Consider the following 18,848-nt stretch of genomic DNA (forward strand, 5'->3'; position numbering starts at 1 on the left):
TTTACTGAGTACCCATCGTGTGCAGTGGGATTCAATAAGCATTGAATTAGACTTGGCCTCTGTCCAGTGGGCTTGTGGTAAATAAGAGAAATACAAACAAGTTGTCGCCCGAATTGCAAGCTTCCTTTTTTTCACAGGCTCCCCTTGGTTAAACTTCACTAAACTAAAACCAAGAAATCTGACTTCAAGCTTGCCATTACTGTTTTATACCAGTATTTCCCAAAATATGTTTTGTGGGAAGAATACTGATAGATGATACATATATTTAAGAAAAGATACCCTGACAAATTTGCAAGCAATGGTTTGAACAGAAGTAAATATGTTCACTACTGCAGGATTTTTGCTGAGATTTTTAATAGGCTAATGTGCCTTGTAAGCACCAAGGAAGATAAATAATATATAGAATTTTTTAAACTTATTTTGGCATGGAATCATTCTCTAATAGACTATAAAAATGCAGTTTTGAAACTCTGTCCTAAAATTCAGGATCATTTTTTTTAACCAGTGAATTTTATATCTAAGGCCTCTTTGCTGTTCTCTCAATTCACCAAAACCTTGGTAACACATCCTTATAACTGTTGAGGAAGGACTGTGGATAAGCAGTTGGTTCAGGAAGCCCTTCCTATAATTTTACTTTGGGGTTTAGCTTTGGGGTTACCCAGGCAAGGATATAATATTAATACTAGAGGACAGTGTCTTCCATTGCCAGATAAGGATTTGAGGAGCATGCTTTTATTAGTATTAAAAGAATTGCAGGGACTTCTCTGGCAGTCCAGTGATTAAGACTTCATCTTCCAAGGTAGGGGGTATGGGTTCAATTCCTGGTTGAGGAGCTAGAACCCACATGCGTTGCAATCAAAAAAACAAAACCTAAAACAGAAGTAATATTGTAACAAATTCAATAAAGACTTTAAAAATGGTCCACATAAAAAATAAAAATAAAAAACAGTGGGCATCCTTGACACACAGTGCAGTGGCTAAAATAAATAAGATGACAATACCAAGTGTTGGTGAGAATGCAGAGCAATTGGAACCTTGTTTGCTGAGTCATTGCTAGGAGTGTCAAATAGGGAAAATGCTTTGAATAACTGGGGTTTCGGGAAGTTCAATACTATACTATGACAGAGCAGTTTCACTCCTAGGTATTCATTCAAGAAGGCTGAGTAAAAATGTCCCCAAAAAGACTTAAACAGGGATATTTTATTTATTATATCCATAAATGGAAGGAGAGTAAATATTCATCAAGAAAAAAATTAAGCTAAGCAAAAGTAGTCATGTATGGATATGAGAGGTGGACCATAAAGAAGGCTGAGTGCTGAAGAATTGATGCTTTTGAACTGTGGTGTTGGAGAAGACTCTTGAGAATCCCTTGGACTGCAAGGAGATCAGACCAGTCCTAAAAATCCGTCCTGAGTATTCACTGGAAGGACTGATGCTGAAGCTCCAATACTTTGGCCACCTGATGCAAGGAGCCGACTCATTGGAAAAGACTGTGATGCTGGGAAAGATTGAGGGAAGGAGGAGAAGGGGGTGACAGAAGATGAGATGGTTGTATGGCATCACCAACTCAATGGGCATGAGCTTGAGCAAGCTCTGAGGGATGGTGGAGAACAGGGAAGCCTGGTGTGCTGCAGTCCATGGGGTCACACAGAATCCGACATGACTGAGCAACTGAACAACAATGCAAAATAAGCTGTACGAGAAAACTGGATACCATTTAATCCCATTAATTTTAAAGTTTTCAGTCTACACAAATTCATAGTTGGGGTTAGTCACTCAGTCGTGTCTGAGTCTTTGTGATCCCATGGGCTGTAGCCTGCCAGGTTCTTCCCTCTATGGAATTCTCCAGGCAAGAATACTGGAGCGGATAGCCATCCCCTTCTCCAGGAGATCTTTCTAACCCAGAAGTTGAATCCAAGTCTCCTGCATTGCAGTCAGTTTCTTTACAGTCTGAGTCACCAGGAAGCCCTAAACAAATTCATAGTGACAGAAATCAAGTCAGTGGTCACCTTGGGTTAAGGCGTGGGTCTAAAAGCAGGGAGAAATTGACTAGAGGGGCCCTGGAGGAATATCTGGGGTGAAGGGAACAGGCTGTTTCTTGACTGGCGTGGTAGTTACATGACTGCTTACAGTTGTCAAAACTCCTCAAACAAAACACTTAAAATCTGTGCATTTGATTGTATGTAAATTAAATCTCAGTACAAACATGGAAACAAAGTAATTGGCACTCTTTCCTCACATGGCAGCTTTGTGAGTTCTGTCAGCACACCCCAGTCATGAAGTCCCACGAGCACTTGCCCATGGAAGGACAGAAGATGCAAGGTGACCCATCTGTCCTGTCACAGGGGGCAGTGTTCATTCCAATCTTTCAGAATGAACGTGGTCAATCCCCAGATACTTAGAGGTGGATCAACTTGGAGAACTCACGTGAAGGGCCATGAGTTACGTTCAGTTGCTCAGTTGTGTCCAATTATTTGAGACCCCTTGAACTGCAGCACGCACCAGGCTTCCCTATCCATCACCAACTCCCAGAGCTTGCTCAAACTCATGTCCATCGAGTTGGTGATGCCATCCAACCATCTCATCCTCTGTCATCCCCTTCTCCTCCTGCCCTCAATCTTTCACAGCATCAGGGTCTTTTTCAAAGAGTCAGTTCTTCGCATCAGGTGACCAAAGAACTGGAGTTGCAGCTTTAGCATCAGTCCTTCCAATGAATATTCAGGGCTGATTTCCTTTAGGATTGATTGGTTGGATCTTCTTGCGGAGTCTTCTCCAACACCAAAGTTCAAAAGCGTCAATTCTTCAGCACTGGAAACCAGTTTCATGTATGTGTTTTCCGTGTGCTCCTACATATCTCCCTGTGAAAGAACATGTTTCTGATACCTGGGTAGCTGATGAGTTGCCCTTTAGTTTTTTAAATTAAGTTTATCACTGACTCTTGTGCACATGTACAGGGTCAGTCACTTCAGTCATGTCCAGCTCTTTGCAATCCTGTGGACTATAGCCCACCAGGCTCCTCTTTCCATGGAATTCTCCAGGCAAGAATACTGGAGTGGGTTGCCATACACTTACTTCTCCAGGTGATCTTTCAGACTCAGGAACACTGACTCTTGTTGAAAGTGGAAGTGAAAGTTGGTCATGTCTGATGCTTTGTGACCCCATGGACTATGCAGTCCATGGAATTCTCCAGGCCAGAATACTAGAGTGGGTAGCCTTACCCTTCTCCAGGAGATCTTCCCAACCCAGGGATCAAACCTAGGTCTCCCGCAATGCAGGTGGATTCTTTACCAGCTGAGCCTCCAGGAAAGACTGACTCTTGTTATTTAGCCCCAATTCTACTTTCTTTATTTCAGCATGGCATTTTGCTCATTCGTTGGTAGATGCTGGCCTTAGACACTTTTTTTAATGTTGTTTTTTAAAATATTTTTTTTCAATTGGAGGATAATTGCTTTACAATATTGTGTTGGTTTCTGCCATACATCAGCATGAATTGGCCATAGGTATACATGTGTTCCCTCCTTCTTGAACCTCCCACGCCACCTCCACCCCATCCCAGCCCCCTAGGTTGTCACAGAGCACTAGATTTGAGCTCTCTGAGTCATACAACAATTTTCTACTGTCCAATTTTAAATACGATAGTGGATATGTTTCAATGCTACTCTCTCAATTCTTCCCACCCTCTCCTTCCCCTCCTCTGTCCACAAGTCTCTTCTCTATGTCTGCGTCTCCATTACTGCCCTGTGCATAGGTTCATCAGTACAATCTATCTAGATTCCACATGTATGTGTTAATATACGATATTTGTCTTTCTCTTTCTGACTTTCTTCCCTCTTAAAGGGTCCCCTCAGCATTAGGAGCAGCACCAATTCATCATAGAAATCAAGGACTAAACACAAGTAAAATTAATAGCTTTCCTGGGCTCTGCCAGTATCATTTTGATGAGAAAGGCAACAGTCATCAATTATATTATTTAACAAGTCATTAAACTGAGAAGAGAAGGATCAGCATAACCATAGTCCACTCATCAGTTTACAGCTGATGAATAATTATCCACTGGGTTTCTTAAAAACTTTATTCCCTCAGTGTTGCTCTTAGATTCTCAAGTTGGACCAACAAAGTCCTTGACCCAAATGAGTCTTTGGGGAACAAGTATCCAGGCAGAATTTGTGCATCTGCCCTGTCTCTCCATCCTTCCTCCCCCTGCCTCTTCCCTTCCTCATCTTTCTCTTCTTCCCACCATCACCTTGATCCACAAGTACCCTGCACGTACTAGGTCCCTGATCCTCAGTGCTGTGTATTCTTATTTGTGTGATTCCATTTAATCATTCCTTAACATACAGCTAGAAATGGCATTAGGAACCCATTTCACAGGTTGAAAGTTGAGAATTAGAAATTCCAGTAACTTATGGAAGAACACAGTTCAGACTTGGAAAGTGATGATGGCTCCTAGGTCTGCGTGACTCGCGCTGAAGTATTACCCATGCGTGTGTCACGGCTCGTGCCTTGACCTTCACGTGTGTGTCGGCAGTGTTGCTTCTTTTAAATTGGGACATAGTAGCTTCACAGGGTTATGTAACTTTCTGCTCTACAGCAGTGAGTCAGCCGTATGGAATGCACATGCCCCTCCCTTTCGGATTTCCTCTCCACTGAGGCCACCACAGAACCTCTCGTGGAGTTCCCTGCGCCCTGCAGCAGACTCCCATCAGTCATCTAATTCGTGCACAGCAGTGTATACATGTCAGCCCAGTCAGCCAGCTCATCTCACTCTCCCTTTCGCCACTTGCTGTCCATGTGTTTGTTCTCTGCATCTGTGTCTCCATTTCTGCTTTGCAACTAAGATCACCTATACCATTTTTCCAGATTCCCCATATCAGCATTAATGTATGACGTTTGTTTTTCTCTTTCTGACTTACTTCACTCGGTGACAATCTCCAGGTCCATCCACATCTCTACAAGTGACCCAATTTCCTTGCTTTTTTATGGCTGAGTAATGTTCATTGGAAGGACTGATGCTGAAGCTGAAACTGCAGTACTTTGGCCACCTCATGCAAAGAGTTGACTCATTGGAAAAGACCCTGATGCTGGGAGGGATTGGGGGCAGGAGGAGAAGGGGACGACAGAGGATGAGATGGCTGGACGGCATCACCGACTCGATGGGCGTGAGTTTGAGTAAACTCCAGGAGTTGGTGATGGACAGGGAGGCCTGGCGTGCTGCGATTCATGGGGTCGCAAAGAGTCGGACACGACTGAGTGACTGAACTGAACTGAACTGAATGTTCCACTATATATATGTACCACATGTTCTGTATCCATTCCTCTGTTGATGGACATCTAGGTTGCTTCCTATCCTGCCTATTGTGAATCGTGCTGCAATGAACACTGGGGTGCATATGTCTTTTTGGATTATAATTTTCAACAGGATATGTGGCCAGTAGTGGTGTTGCTGGGGCAGTGGTCTAGTATATGCTAGTGTTCTCTCTCTACCTGCTAGATTTTGAGCTGCCTGAACTTTTAAATATCTACCATTATTATTTTTTTCTACTTAAAAGTCCTCCGTACATTTAAAAATGAACAAAATGACATCTCAGCACATCATTTTGTGGCACCTCAGATATAAATGTATACTTCATTTGCTACAGTATTTGCATTATAGAAATGTTTTCAGGGAGTCCTCATTTGTAAATCAAAACTTTTTCAAGATAATTACTCTATGCATCTGAAGAGAATTCACAATTAAAAGAAAAAAAAATTAGAATCCTCTTTCCTAAAGCCAGTGATTGCTTGAATTCACCAGCCCATGCTTCCTGTCTTTTTGCATTCCACCCACCACACCCGGCCCCTAAGAATAAAAACAGGAACACACTCCAGAAACAAGTGTGCTCCTCATTCTGATGGGCTTTTTCCAGGCTTGACCCCGTTTCCTGTGTTGCAGGTCACCAGAGATCTGCGTATACAACTGAATACTTGTAATGCATGTTGGAATGAGTGTTGGTATCTGTGTGTGTGATAGAAAGACATCACGTGAGCTCAGCAGCCATGTAACATGGACAGTACTGCAGGGTATGCTTTCCTGTGCTGGAAGGGAGGTGCTGGGGCTGCCATGACAACGTCCCATCGGCTGGGGGTCTCCCACAGCAGACATCTATTTTCTCACCGTTCTGAAGGGTTGATGTCCAAGATGAAGGTGCAAGCAGGGCTGGTTTCCTTTGAGGTCTCTCTCCTTGACTTGCAGATGGCCACCCTCTTGCTGCTTCTTCACCTGGTCCTTTCTCTGCTCACCTGGATTCCTGGTGTCTCTTTGTATGTCCTGATCTGCTCTTAGCAGGGCACTGTACGGACTGGGTTAGGGCCCTGCTAGAGGACTCCTGTTACCATAATCACCTTGTTAAAGGCCCCATCTCTAAATGCAGTCACATTCTGGGGTAACGTATAAATTTGGAAAAGGAAGACAATTCAGTCCATCATAGGAGGTTAATACATTTCTCTAATTTGCTCTTTAGAGCTTCATGTCTAAAAAATGAAGTCTTACAATAACTTGGTTTCTATAAACTCAGTGACCCACTTAGAATTGATAAAATGCAATAGGAAACAGGAGAAACACACATATTACATCTCTGGGATTTAGGGCAGCCCTAAGACCTCCTGAAGGATAGGGAAGCCTGGCGTGCTGCAGTCCATGGGGTCACAAAGAGTAGGACACAACTGAGTGACTGAGCAACAACAAAGGCCTCCTGAACATTCTTACAGACACCACCAAAACCCACCCTGTATTCTTATCCCATGGGCTCGGCTGTGACTCAGGAAGGGACCCCAGGGACTGGTGGGCAGAATAAACCTACAGCATGGGGAGCAGGGGCAGTGCCTCCAGCCACGGTGAGGGAGGGACCTCAACAGACGACCATGGGCTAAGACAGACTGATGCTGGGACCCAGAAGAAAAGCTACTCAGGGTAACACATGTTCTTTGACCAGGTTGGCCAGAGCAGAGGTTCTGGGAGCAGCTATTCCCTTCACCTGCGGGGACCACAACTCAGGGCTTTGGAGGAGAGCCCACAGGATCCAGTAAGGTGTCCTGGTCCTAGTAAAACCTGCTGAGGTTCAGGGTGGAGCTCCACCCTGGTGGGGACATGAAGTTTGAGACAGAAGAGCATCATCTGAACGGAGGACACCAACAGCGAGCTTGAAAGGGAGGCCAGAGGTTCCAGCCAGTTTGTGGTCACTGCAGAGGACTTCCTGTTTCTGCCCACCCATGGGGGCTGAGGTCCTGCGTGTACAGGACAGGATGGGGCCGGGCTGGACAGAGTCAGAGGATACAGGTCTCACTACCGAGTGCAGCTGGGGCTGAGGCACCCGGGCCACGGGGACACTGAGACCTGATTGTTGTTTGACTTTGTCTCTCCTTTAGGATTGTCCTCTCCTTTGCGAATAAATCCACTTCCCCTTAATTTACTCTCTCCTTGACTGCATGTTTCAGAACACATTCTAGTGCTCCTAGAGGGAGGAAGCTCCTCCCTTTCAAGATGCAGTCTCCTTGTCAGTGCCTTAATTTAGTACCGAGCACTGTCAAGCCTTCCTCAGCAGCACCGATAGGGAGGGCCTGGGGCCATTGGCCTAGCTGAGGTTCCCTTAGTGAGGACTCTTTAATCTGCATGGGTCCATGAGGGTGTCTGCCTCATGGGGTGGGGTTTCCCAAAAGAGAGGGCCCTGAGGAGAGGGCTCTGCCTCTGGAGTTTCCCCAGGGCTCTTTCCTGACCTTCTGCTGATTTCCCTCTTTGTGTGAATTTTTACAAATGCCTTGTAGTAGCGGTATTAGCTTGGGGTTTCCCTGATGGCTCAGATGGTAAAGAATATGCCTGCAATGCAGGAGACCCTGATTCAATCCCTAGGTCAGGAAGATCCCCTGGAGAAGGAAATGGCAACCCACTCCAGTATATTTGCCTGGAGAATCCCATGGACAGAGGAGACTGGCAGGCTACAGTCCATGGGGTCGCAAAGAGTCGGACTCAACTGCGAGACTAGACACTTGGGCTTTTCACTTTTGTATTAGCTGAGAGCCCTGAGGATGGCTTTGCCACAGGCCCTTCCCTGGTCACCTGCTACTTAGTACCTCTTGTTCTTACAGGAAGTTGATGGTGTGATGGGAGGTTCTCCTCGCCTTGCATTTGGCAGCTGTTCCTTCTAACCAGGTGCCATGCCTGGTTCCCCTTCCAGGCCAAGGGAAGACGGTGGGCTCCAGCTCACAGTGAGGGAAGTGATCTGAGAGCCTAAGGAAACGTGGAGAGAACTCCCTGGTGGTCTGGGCTACAGTCTTCTTAGGTTAGTGTTCTGAACGTAAGAGGTCTGTTTCAGTGGGTGTTGGAGCAGCTGATAGACCGGTGGCCTGTTCGTTTGCTGAGACTGAGCTCTCAGGGCAGCCCTTGAAGGTAGCGAGAGGGATGCTGTGGGGTCAGGCCACCGCAGACCCCCCCAAAGCGATGATGCACGGGGCCCTGGCGCTGTGGCATCTCCGTCCCAGTGGGGAGACGGGCTTTGCTGCAAGCCCCGCTGCAAGGCTCATCCTGCAGCTGGAAGCTCACCTCCACTTACCCCATTTATCTGAAGCCCTGGCACAGGCTGCACGCTGCTGTGACCGAGTTGCCATGGAGGACTTGTATCCTCTTGGCTTCCTCGCTGCTTTTACAGGCAGTATTATAGAGGAGAATGTCTTTGCTGCTAGGAAATATAAATATTACCCAGAGGTGCTCATTTTCTCCCTCTATGATGATTATTACCAGAGATATGCAAGACGACTTCATTACAGAGCGTTGTCCTTGGTAATGAGCCCGCCGTAGCTGTTCCGAGGATGGATCAGGCTGCCAGGGATGAATCGTGTTAACCCTCAACTAGCTACTAGATAGATATCTACTAGATAGATAGATATGAAGTAGAACTATTTATACATTTAACAGATTTTGTGTGGAGTACCTACTACGTACAAGGCCCTGGGGGTACAGAGACAGATAATATACTCTTCTGCCTTCAGAGGACTTATATTCTAGTAAAGGAAAAAAGAACAGCAAACTGAATGTAAAATGGCTTGATGTGCTCAGTCGTGTCTGACTCTTTATGACCCCATGGACTGACTGTAGCCTGCCAGGCTCCTCTGTCCATGCAATTCTCCAGGCAAGAATACTGGAGTGGGTTGCCATTTCTTTCTCTGGGGAATCTTCCTGACCCAGGGATCGAACCCACATCTCTTGCATTTCAGGCAGATTCTTTACCAGCTAAGCCATGGAGGAATAGTCTAGTAAAGGAAAAAAGAACAACAAACAAAATGTAAACAAATATTCAAACAAAACCACATGTTGTTATAGACTTCTTTACCAAATGTAAAGAGGCCAAAATGTTCAGGATCCTGAAATGTCACACGATTTAGCACTTAGCGTAAAATCCAAGCCTCTCCTCTACAATTACATCCTTAACTACTTATCTGCTCTCACCTCATAGTCACTGTCCCACCACACACACACATACACACACACACACACAGACACACACACTCCCTGACCTTCGTTGACTCTGCTCCAGTTTCATAGCCTCCTTCCTGGTCTTTGTCCTGCTCATCCCCGTACCAAGGCCTCTGCACATGGGGCTGCTTCTGCCTGCAGTGTTCTTCCTCCATATCTGTACATACTTACCCCACTCCTTGGTGTTAAGGTTCCACGTCTCTGGTCTTCTGATGTAGAGCAGAACCTACTCATTCTCTAATATATCACCTTGTTTCATTTTCATCATCATATATTTTCTTCTCATTTTTCCACATTTTCTCCTTGGCATCTTCTCTTTGTTTCTCCCTTCCCCTGGTAGACTATACATCCCATAGTAATACACATCTCTGCTTGATTGACGCCTCCCTAGCACTTACATACAGAACAGGGTAGGTATGCCCTAGAGGTTTGTTTAAAGAAGGATGCCAGGGACCTCCCTGGTGATCCAGCCAGTGGCTGAGACTCCATACTCCCAGTGCAGGGAGTCCAGGTTCGATCCCTGTTCGGGGAACTAGATCCCACATTCTGCAACTAAGAGTTCACATGCCACAACTAAAGATCCTGCATGCTGCAAGTGAGACCCGGCACAGCCAAATAAAAATAAAGAAAGAAAACTTAAGAATAAATGCCAGTGTGACAAGTGCAGTAGCCTCGGAATATCTGCAAAGCTCTGACTGGCTAACTGGGATTGGTAGTGGTTACTTTCAATAAGATATAGAGGACACGTTAATTGGAGGTGAAGTAATGAGTGTAATTCTAGATACCTCCAGTTTGGGGTGTTGGTGATGTCTGGATGTGACTGGCTCAGTGTGCAATTAGACTCATGACTCTGGAGTGCCGGAGAGTTCTGGGAGGTATATATAGTTTTGAGAGCCATTTGCATGTACCATAAATGATCTAATTCAGTGTGAGACGTCCCTTAAAATTAGTCCCCAGGCGCAGGTACAGCAATTTTACCTTGCAATCCTTACAGAGTCTTCCACAATCCCAAAGTGTTCTCTCGATTATTTATTTAGAGCAATGAAGTCATGTTTGGGCGGACACATTAACTGAAACTACCTCTGTCACTGATATTTTGCAATAATTAGGAGATGGTCAGAGAGGATCAATCAAAACATGGTTAAAGATTTTTAACACTGATTTAAATAATTTTTGTGGTTATGACCTGATGTAAACAGATTTTTAGAAACCATTTTAAAAAGCAACATAGTAAGTGCAAATCAGACATATATACAACTCTATGGAAAACTAAACAGCCAACTTCTACACAAAGAGATACTGGTGATTCAGGGCTTAATTTCCATGGATGGCCTCATAAGCTGATTCAGAAAGGCAGAATGCACGCTGGTGCAAACACTGGTATGAAGATGCTGGGCTTTGAAAGCTGTGTTGGATGACACATGAATTCCTCCAGGGAAATCTAAGAGCCTGATGTCATGATCCATAGGAAGAGCTGAACTGACCCCCAGTGGGGGAAAAACAACATTTCTAAATTAATATACTGGTTTATGTATGAAAGTGAAAGTCACTCAGTCGTGTCCAACTCTTTGCAACCCTATGGACTACACAGTCCTTGGAATTCTTCAGGCCAGAATACTGGAGCGGGTAGTTTTTCCTTTCTCCAGGGGATCTTCCCAGCCTAGGAATCAAACCAGGGTCTCCTGCATTGCAGGTGGATTCTTTACAGCTGAGCTATCAGGGAAGCCCAAGGTTTCTGTATAGTATTATTTTAAATGCATGTGTTCCTTTAAGTTAAATAATTTAATATGATATACAAGCATTGGGTATTATTTTATCTTCATCCCTAAAATTTTTCAAAATTCTGTTTTGATTCTCCTCATTTGAGAAATGTAGGGCTATCTTGCAGTCAGGTCTGCCTTATTCTTATCTATGTGTATAATAGGTGACAGTTGAAACACAAGAGGATTTCATGGGGCAGGGGACAGGGTTGAAGACCTGGTCAGTACCCACCCCGAGGAAAGGAGTGGAGGAAAATGAGTCTGTGTAGAAGACTAAGAGGAATGAGAATTTAGGAAGTAGGAGAACCAGAAGAAAGTAACAAGGTTGATCCCAAGAGAAAAGGCCATGTCAAAAATAAGGGATTTTTAATAATAATACTAGTAATAGTAGTAATTACAATATAATGGATTGGTCTGTATGTCCTGGACCTTTCTGTGGAGCGGTCAAGTGAAGCAAGACTGAAAAGAATCCATTGCATTCGTGTAGTGTCTGCTGGTCACCTTGGCCCAGGCAGTTTAAGTGGGGTGAGAAGATCAGATGCCTGCTGCAAAGGTATGAGCAGAAACAAGGGAACCACAGGCAGAAATGTACATCTTTGACAATTAGCTTGACTGCAGGGGAAGGAGAGGTGTGTACTTTGGCTCAAGGGGGGTTTGCAGTTTCAGGAATTGTTTCTAAGGAGAGGAAAGCATGGGGCATCATTGTAGGTTGAATAACAAAAGCCAGAATAATCCAGAGAGCAAAGGGGACTGATGGGATAAGCAGGGTCCCAGCAACGAGGGTGTGGGGAGACCAGGTCAGATGGAGATGCGTTTTGTCCGGATGATGGAGAGCTTCTTCCTTTGGACCAAGAGGTAATGAGGTGAGGGACGACAGAAGTCGTCTTGGAGGTCTCACAGCACAGTGCTGCCTTAACCTTGGCGAACACCTGGAGGCCAGGTACCTCATTCTGAAGTCATCAGCACACCTGCCTTGAGAAGCAGATTGAGCAACAGGTGGTAGGGTCTGAGCTCTGAGTTTAGAATACTTGACTTCCATTTTGTTCCATAGAACATTATTAGTAAGATTTTGAAAGGGACTTCCCTGGTGGTCCAGTGGCTAAAACTCCAATGCAGGGGGCCCAGGTTCAATCTCTGGTCAGGGAACTAGATCCTATATGCTGCAACTAAAAGTTTGCAGGCTGAAAATAAAGATTGCGTGTTTAAAAAAAAAAAGAGTGTAAGACTGGGGAGAGTCCCTGATCACCATGATTTTTGTGGCACTTGCCTCCCTTTCCGCCAGACCCAGAAACCCCTTTCTTGCAGTGCTGCCCTGGGAGCCAGGGGAGGAGCTTCATTGGCCCCACAGTCTTCTCAGATGAGCGCGCTCTTCTCAGCTTTCTGGGCTACAGAGCACCAGCCAATTGAATGAGGGCATTAAACCACATCTCCAGATCCTCTTCCAGTGCCAACATGTGATGTATCTATAAACACTTAGCTCCCACCAAGCCTTTAAATAATAAAACAAGGTGGAACATAATGAAGGGGCCCAATGAGTCGTATAGACAATTTGTGCTGTGAGCAAGTCTTTTTAAGTTGACGGATGTGACATTGTTCTCAAGGAAAAGAAAACTTCAGCATTTCATTTTCAAGAATTACCCTGATCCAAAGTAGGTCATGGGCGTGTGAGGGGGGAGGTTGGGAAGAGTCCCAGAGCAGCTCCCAGGTGATACAGACTTGACTTTCTTCGTCAGCCCAGAGAAGGCAGAGGAAAGGCCCCAGTGAGTGGCATGGCTGGCTGGAGCCACTGGGCTTCCGTCTGGGGCACCATTTCTGCCTGCAGAACGATGAGCCTTGAGGCCCCCGGACGAGTCTGTTATCAGCCAGCAGCAGGCTGAGGAATAATCTCCAGCCACCAGGACAATGGGTGCTGTATCTCAGGCCAGTTAATGAGCAGTCTTTAAACTGCATCGGCTGGATTTTATTATCCTTTAGTTTTACACCTCTCAGCCTATAACAGGCTTATCTCCTTTTTGTTGTTCGGTGGGGCCCCAACCCCCTCCACAAAGGAGAAGATATTAGTTGACCTTTTTGCTTTCCTCCCTTTCTTCAAGTTGGAAGCCACAGCATTATAATAAGCCTCTATACAAATACACACAGGTGCCTGCATAATTAAAATGACCTGGCTCAGTTTCTTGTGTTCAGTACTGGATCCAGAAGAGCCAAATATGTATCTGCTGCATCTTAATGGTAGAGACCCGAGGAGCCAGCCCTGCTGCCTATTGGGGTCTTGCTCTCTGAGCCGGGAAAGGATTCATCTCCATCTCAGCGAACCCCGTGGATTCTGCTGTAGGAACCACTTCCTACATCAGTGCAGAAACACCTAGTACAAATAAAATCTCGTCTGCCAAGGCCAGTGGTTTCCACCTTGCCGATTTGCTTCAAACCATCAATTGGTCCTTTCAATTTATTGTCGTGGAAATTCAACTGTTATTCCAACAGGAGTTGACCAGGCTGGATGAAGGTTTTATTTTGTCCTATAGAGTCACTGGGACTTTCCCTGTGACACTTCCCTCTGCTCTTGTCACCTGTCTGTGAAGTATCTTCTCTGAGTCTGGGAGGGTGGTCCTCAATGGGAAGGAAGGGGGCATCTTGGGATGATCAGAGTTTCTCTCTCTAGATGAGTGTGCATTGGGAGAGGCCAAGTCAAAATTATTCTGAATTCACAAAAAAAGAAAAAGTCCAAAATATGAAACAGTGACCCGGATATTCAAAATTAGTCTGTAGTCAACCTTAGTTTTTCACTGTTAAAGACATGCATAGGTTAGTGACTAAAAAAAAAAAAAAAAAAGAATTTTGTCTTATTAAATAAAGTGTTTGGAAGAATTCAGAATGATTTCCAAAATGAGTTAAACATGAAAATGAAAAAGAATTAAACAACATACAAGACATTTTTATGACCTTGAATATAGGAATAACTTCCTAAGCAAGACTCAAGTACAGAAGTTATACAGGACAAGGTTGACAGATTTGGTGATTTGAAAAAGTATTACAATTAAAGACAGACTGTGAAATGAAATTAAAATTTAAATAGCAATCTTGAATAAAATATCCTCAATGTCTATAAGAAAAAGTCAACCAGACACAGAATATACATAGATTTCTTATAAATCTGACAAAAGGAAAAAGAAAAGGCAATCCAATAGGAAAAAAAATGAATACAGAGAAAATATATTGAACAGCATAAATAGATAATAAATATTAAAAGAATCATTTATTGCAGTAGAAGTCAAAACTTATAAATTATGGCAGGAGGTATTTTAAAGCAATGGGATTGGCAAAATGTATGGAGGTAAATAAATTTTATTTTGGTGAGAACCAAAGAGGTAGGCATCCTCATGATCCAAGGTGAGGTTGAAAGCTGGTAAGCCACTAGGGACAAGAGTGGGAGCATTGATCAAATTTTAATTGAGAATTTCTAAGAATCCTTTCTAAATAAATTCTTGAAGAGGTGGAGAGGAATCTTCATGGCAACATTGTTAATTGAGGAAAAGTAGAAACAAATGTTCCTTAAGAGGGGAGAATGTAGGCGAGTTCCCTGGCTGTCCAGTGGTTCAGACTCTGTGATTGCAATGCAAGGGGCACAGATTTGATCCCTAGTTGGGGAGCTAGGATCCTACATGCCATGTGATGTGTCAAAAAGAGAGAGGAACATATAAAGAAATTCTGGTATATCTTTTTATGCAGCCAATAAAAAGAATAAGGAAGGGGCATACAGATATGGAAAAGTAGGTCATGAAAAAGTTGCAGAATAATAAGTGTGTTATTATCCTAGTTACATAAAAAGATCAATGTGTAGACGTATTCTTGAATACGTGTGGCTGCACCAAAAGCGTATTATCAGGTTGAATCACAAAAGGAGGAAATGGATGTTCTCAGCCATTGAGTGGCCCAGGAGTGTTTCCACCACGTGGCAGAGCAGACCTAAACCCAGATGCCCTGACCCTCAAAGTTTCTCAAGCGTTGAAGTGCGATAGAGCAGGGCTTCTCAAACGTGCCTGAGGGCCTGCTGGGGTTTTGCTTTAACTTCAGATGCTGCTCGGTGCGGCTGGATGGGGCCTCCCTAGTCAGCTGCTCCCTAGTAAAGCCAGTGCCGCTGGTCAAGGGTAACACTTTCAGAGTGAGAACTGAGAATTTTCTGGAGCATTTGCTGCCCTGGCCTCAGCCTTAGAGATGAGAAAACTAAGTGCTTTTGTGTGAGAGTGACCATCAGATGTCATTTTTGTGCCCAGCGACAGTGTTGGGGAAAGAGATGGTAGTGAGGGGACAAAATGGGAAAGGAAGTGGATGAACTGAAGCGAGTCAAAGATGTAATGAGATCCCCAAAGTAGGAATCCCAGATGATATTTACATGGAAGCTACAAAGAGAAAGTTGAAGCAATTGCACTTGTAACTCAAGTCAAATGTCTCCAAGTACTGGATGAGTGGATATGTTTTTAACCTGATTAATCCAGATAATTGGTATGAGTGAAAAGTAAAAGGGAATGTGTTAATCGTTCCGTTATGTCCGACTCTTTGCAACTCCATGGACTCTAGCCCACCAGGTTCCTCTGTCCATGGGATTCTCCAGGCAAGAATACTGGAGTGGGTTGCCATTTTGTTCTCCCTGGGATCTTCCCAACCCAGGGATTGAACCTGGGTCTCCTACATTGCAGGCAGATTCTTTACCACCTGAGCCATGAGGGAGTTTCTTTTATCACTTCTTACACTCATCCAACTGGACAGTCATTGCAAGAAGTGCTGAGAACAGTGTCCGTGATCTTGCTGAGATGATGAGCCCTCTTTGGAGGTCTGGGAATTCTGCCATCTTTGCTATCCCAGTCCCTCCTGCTGTGTGACTGACCTTCAGAGGTCATTTCCAGCTGCCAGCTCGAGCACTGATTTCCAGCAAAGCCGAATTACCCAAGCCTGGTCACCAGCTACCCTCTCTCCATAGAAATGCACTCTGAGGCCATGAATTACATGTTTGCCTAAGAGATGGGCCAGAAGGGTTAAGATATTTTGTCTTGATTGTTGAATGCCTGTTCCTTCTTCCCTTCCAGAGAGCTTAGGAGGCAGTGTAATTGAATCTGTGTTTCTCTGCTTCTCATGGCAGAGGAATCTGCTCTCAGGGCATCTAACAAGGAGGCTCTGGCCAGGAAGCAAACCCAGCTGCATTATTTAGATGTTATAAATCACCGTCTCTCCTTCAGTGCCGCTAGCTCCCCGCTCAGCATGACTGATGGGCAGAGATCATACTCAAGGTCCCCGAACACTCAGCTTCCCAGGCTCTCCTGGGCAGGGCTGAAAGTTCTCAGAGATGCTGAGTTTTTTAATTTCACAGGTGGTGGTGGACAGTCCTCTGGGCAGCCTCAGGAGAGGGGGCTGTGAAATAGCAGATGCGTGGAGCTGGAGATCTGACTTGTGCTCTGCTTCTCCTTGAGTTCACTCAGCATCCTCACATCCCTCATTAATCTCACTCAGGCCTACTGCCCATCTATAAAGTGGGATAAGTAATCCTACCTAATTTCATGGTCTTTTATTTAATTACTGAGACACTTTGTTTATCCATCATTGGAAATGAGCTGGTCCACACAAGTCGACATCTAAATAAAGCCCCAAAGCAATTTCTAAATTTCAAGCACTGCTATGGAAATATTTCCAAGAGATTCTGTTAAAGAGAAACTTTTCCTTGGCTTCTTAAATATAGTAGAACTGATATTGTTTAATCTTGCTTTAATGACTCAAGGTCATCGTTATGAATAGTGTTTATTGAGCAAGGCTGAGTGTCTGAGATACCCTCCAGAGCTATTAAAGTGCATGGCTATTTGCTCCTGTGAAAAATAGCCCCCAGACGCTTAGCTTTTGAGTTCGTGTGTCTACCTTTTATAGTATTTCCTAATTCCTCCTTGCTGTCAGGTTACCAGTCATCAATTTTTTGCTGCTGGAATTCATTTATCTTTACTCACCATATGCTTTCCTCCTACAGACCCTGCCCTGACCCCTTCATCACATCTAAGTGTTTATTATATGATCGCACTCAAAATGTGATCCATTGATTCCCCAAGACCCTTTCAGAGAGGTTGTGAAGACAAAGCTATTCTCATAGTATTACTAAGACATGGTTTGCTTTTTCCAAGTATTGGCATTTGTCCTAACAGTAGCAAGGTCATGGTGGGTGTACTGCTGAATCTTACCACTCATCAGTTAAGCATCATTGACATCTTCTCATCTTCACTGTACCCCTCATCACTGCACACTCACAGTCAGAAAAAGGAAAGAATAAAAAGCCAGCTTAGTGAAAGGAGGCATCCAAATTTAATGTTATTACATCTCAGCACTGAATACCTGCCTTTTCACTACTCTGTAAAATGAAACAGAAGTACACCTCAAGCACAAAGGACAGCCCTTTGTCAAGGAAAAATCACTTGTTAGACGATTTGAGTTACAAGCTAAAGTAGCCCCTTCTTTGTCTAGAAAACAACATTTTTCCTGGGAAGAACAATTGACAGATGCGAGAAATCATTTTTATATAAATCATTTCTTCATAAAATTGGAATGTGTTAACAACAGCAACATTTCTATTATGTTGTCAAATGCTTGTTTGAGTTTTAAGACAAAGTCTACTTCTCCAAGGCAAATTTTGCATTACTGTGTTATTTCAGACTAATTAGAAAAAAAATTTTTTTTTCAGTAAGGGAAAAATACTTGGAAAACGTTTTACCTTTAACAATTGCTGTGTTATCACAAATATCTGCCATAAACACAAAAAAGAACGCTTTGCTCTCTAATGCTTCTTGAGCAATATCGTGATTTAAAGTGACATCTTAGACAATCAAGTGCTTTCAAAATATTTTCACTCAGGGAAGGCTGGAGCTTCCAAACAAGGGAAACTGCGCCCAGCTGTGAGAGTGGGGAGCTCTCTCTGCAGCTCCTGGCGGGGCTGCAGCCACAGGAGAAAGAGCAGAAGGGGCAGCTTCACCACCACCAGCTCCCCACACTCAGCTGCAGCCCCGAGCTTCACCATCACCAGCTCCCCACACTCAGCTGCAGCCCCGAGCTTCACCATCACCAGCTCCCCACACTCAGCTGCAGCCCCGAGCTTCACCATCACCAGCTCCCCACACTCAGCTGCAGCCCCGCCGAGCAGCCCCCCAGGGCTGAGTGTGGGAGACCCGAGGTGTGTACCTGGTGAACCAAGTGGTCACCAGCCCAAGTAAACGCCCTTGCTGGTATCAAACATGACCTGACCCACTTCACCGGATCTCAGAACAGGGGTCCTGGAGGGCTCAGGGCTCCAGGCCTGCTGCCTCCCTGGCCCACTTGCACCCCCCAGCTCCCCCTGCTGGGCACTGGTTCTCCTTCCTCCTACCCCCATCCCTCCCCCAGCAGCTGTGCCCATTCCCTGAGCCCCTGGAAGCAGCCACCCACCACGTCCCTTCACTCTCCCCAGGCCTTCATTCTTTGTAGGACTTGAGCCTACCACCCATTCCTGAGCACTTTCTAGTGGGAAAATCTTCCTTCTGGGGTAGAAGGTGGCTGAGAGAGACAGCGTTGCCCTTTCT

The 18,848-nt window shown here is 44.7% G+C and overlaps 2 protein-coding genes across 31 annotated transcripts in view; both read right to left on the reverse strand.

Annotated features, from left to right (window-relative positions):
• LOC122447855 (ankyrin repeat domain-containing protein 26-like) overlaps window positions 1-18,848 on the reverse strand; it is a 933,540-nt gene that overhangs the window by 513,122 nt on the left and 401,570 nt on the right. The gene's annotated exons all lie outside the window — the stretch shown is intronic.
• LOC122447884 (POTE ankyrin domain family member A-like) overlaps window positions 1-18,848 on the reverse strand; it is a 312,070-nt gene that overhangs the window by 270,226 nt on the left and 22,996 nt on the right. The window lies entirely within an intron of this gene.

This window comes from Cervus canadensis, chromosome 10 (assembly GCF_019320065.1).
Source record: "Cervus canadensis isolate Bull #8, Minnesota chromosome 10, ASM1932006v1, whole genome shotgun sequence".
Classification (NCBI taxonomy): Eukaryota; Metazoa; Chordata; class Mammalia; order Artiodactyla; family Cervidae; genus Cervus; species Cervus canadensis.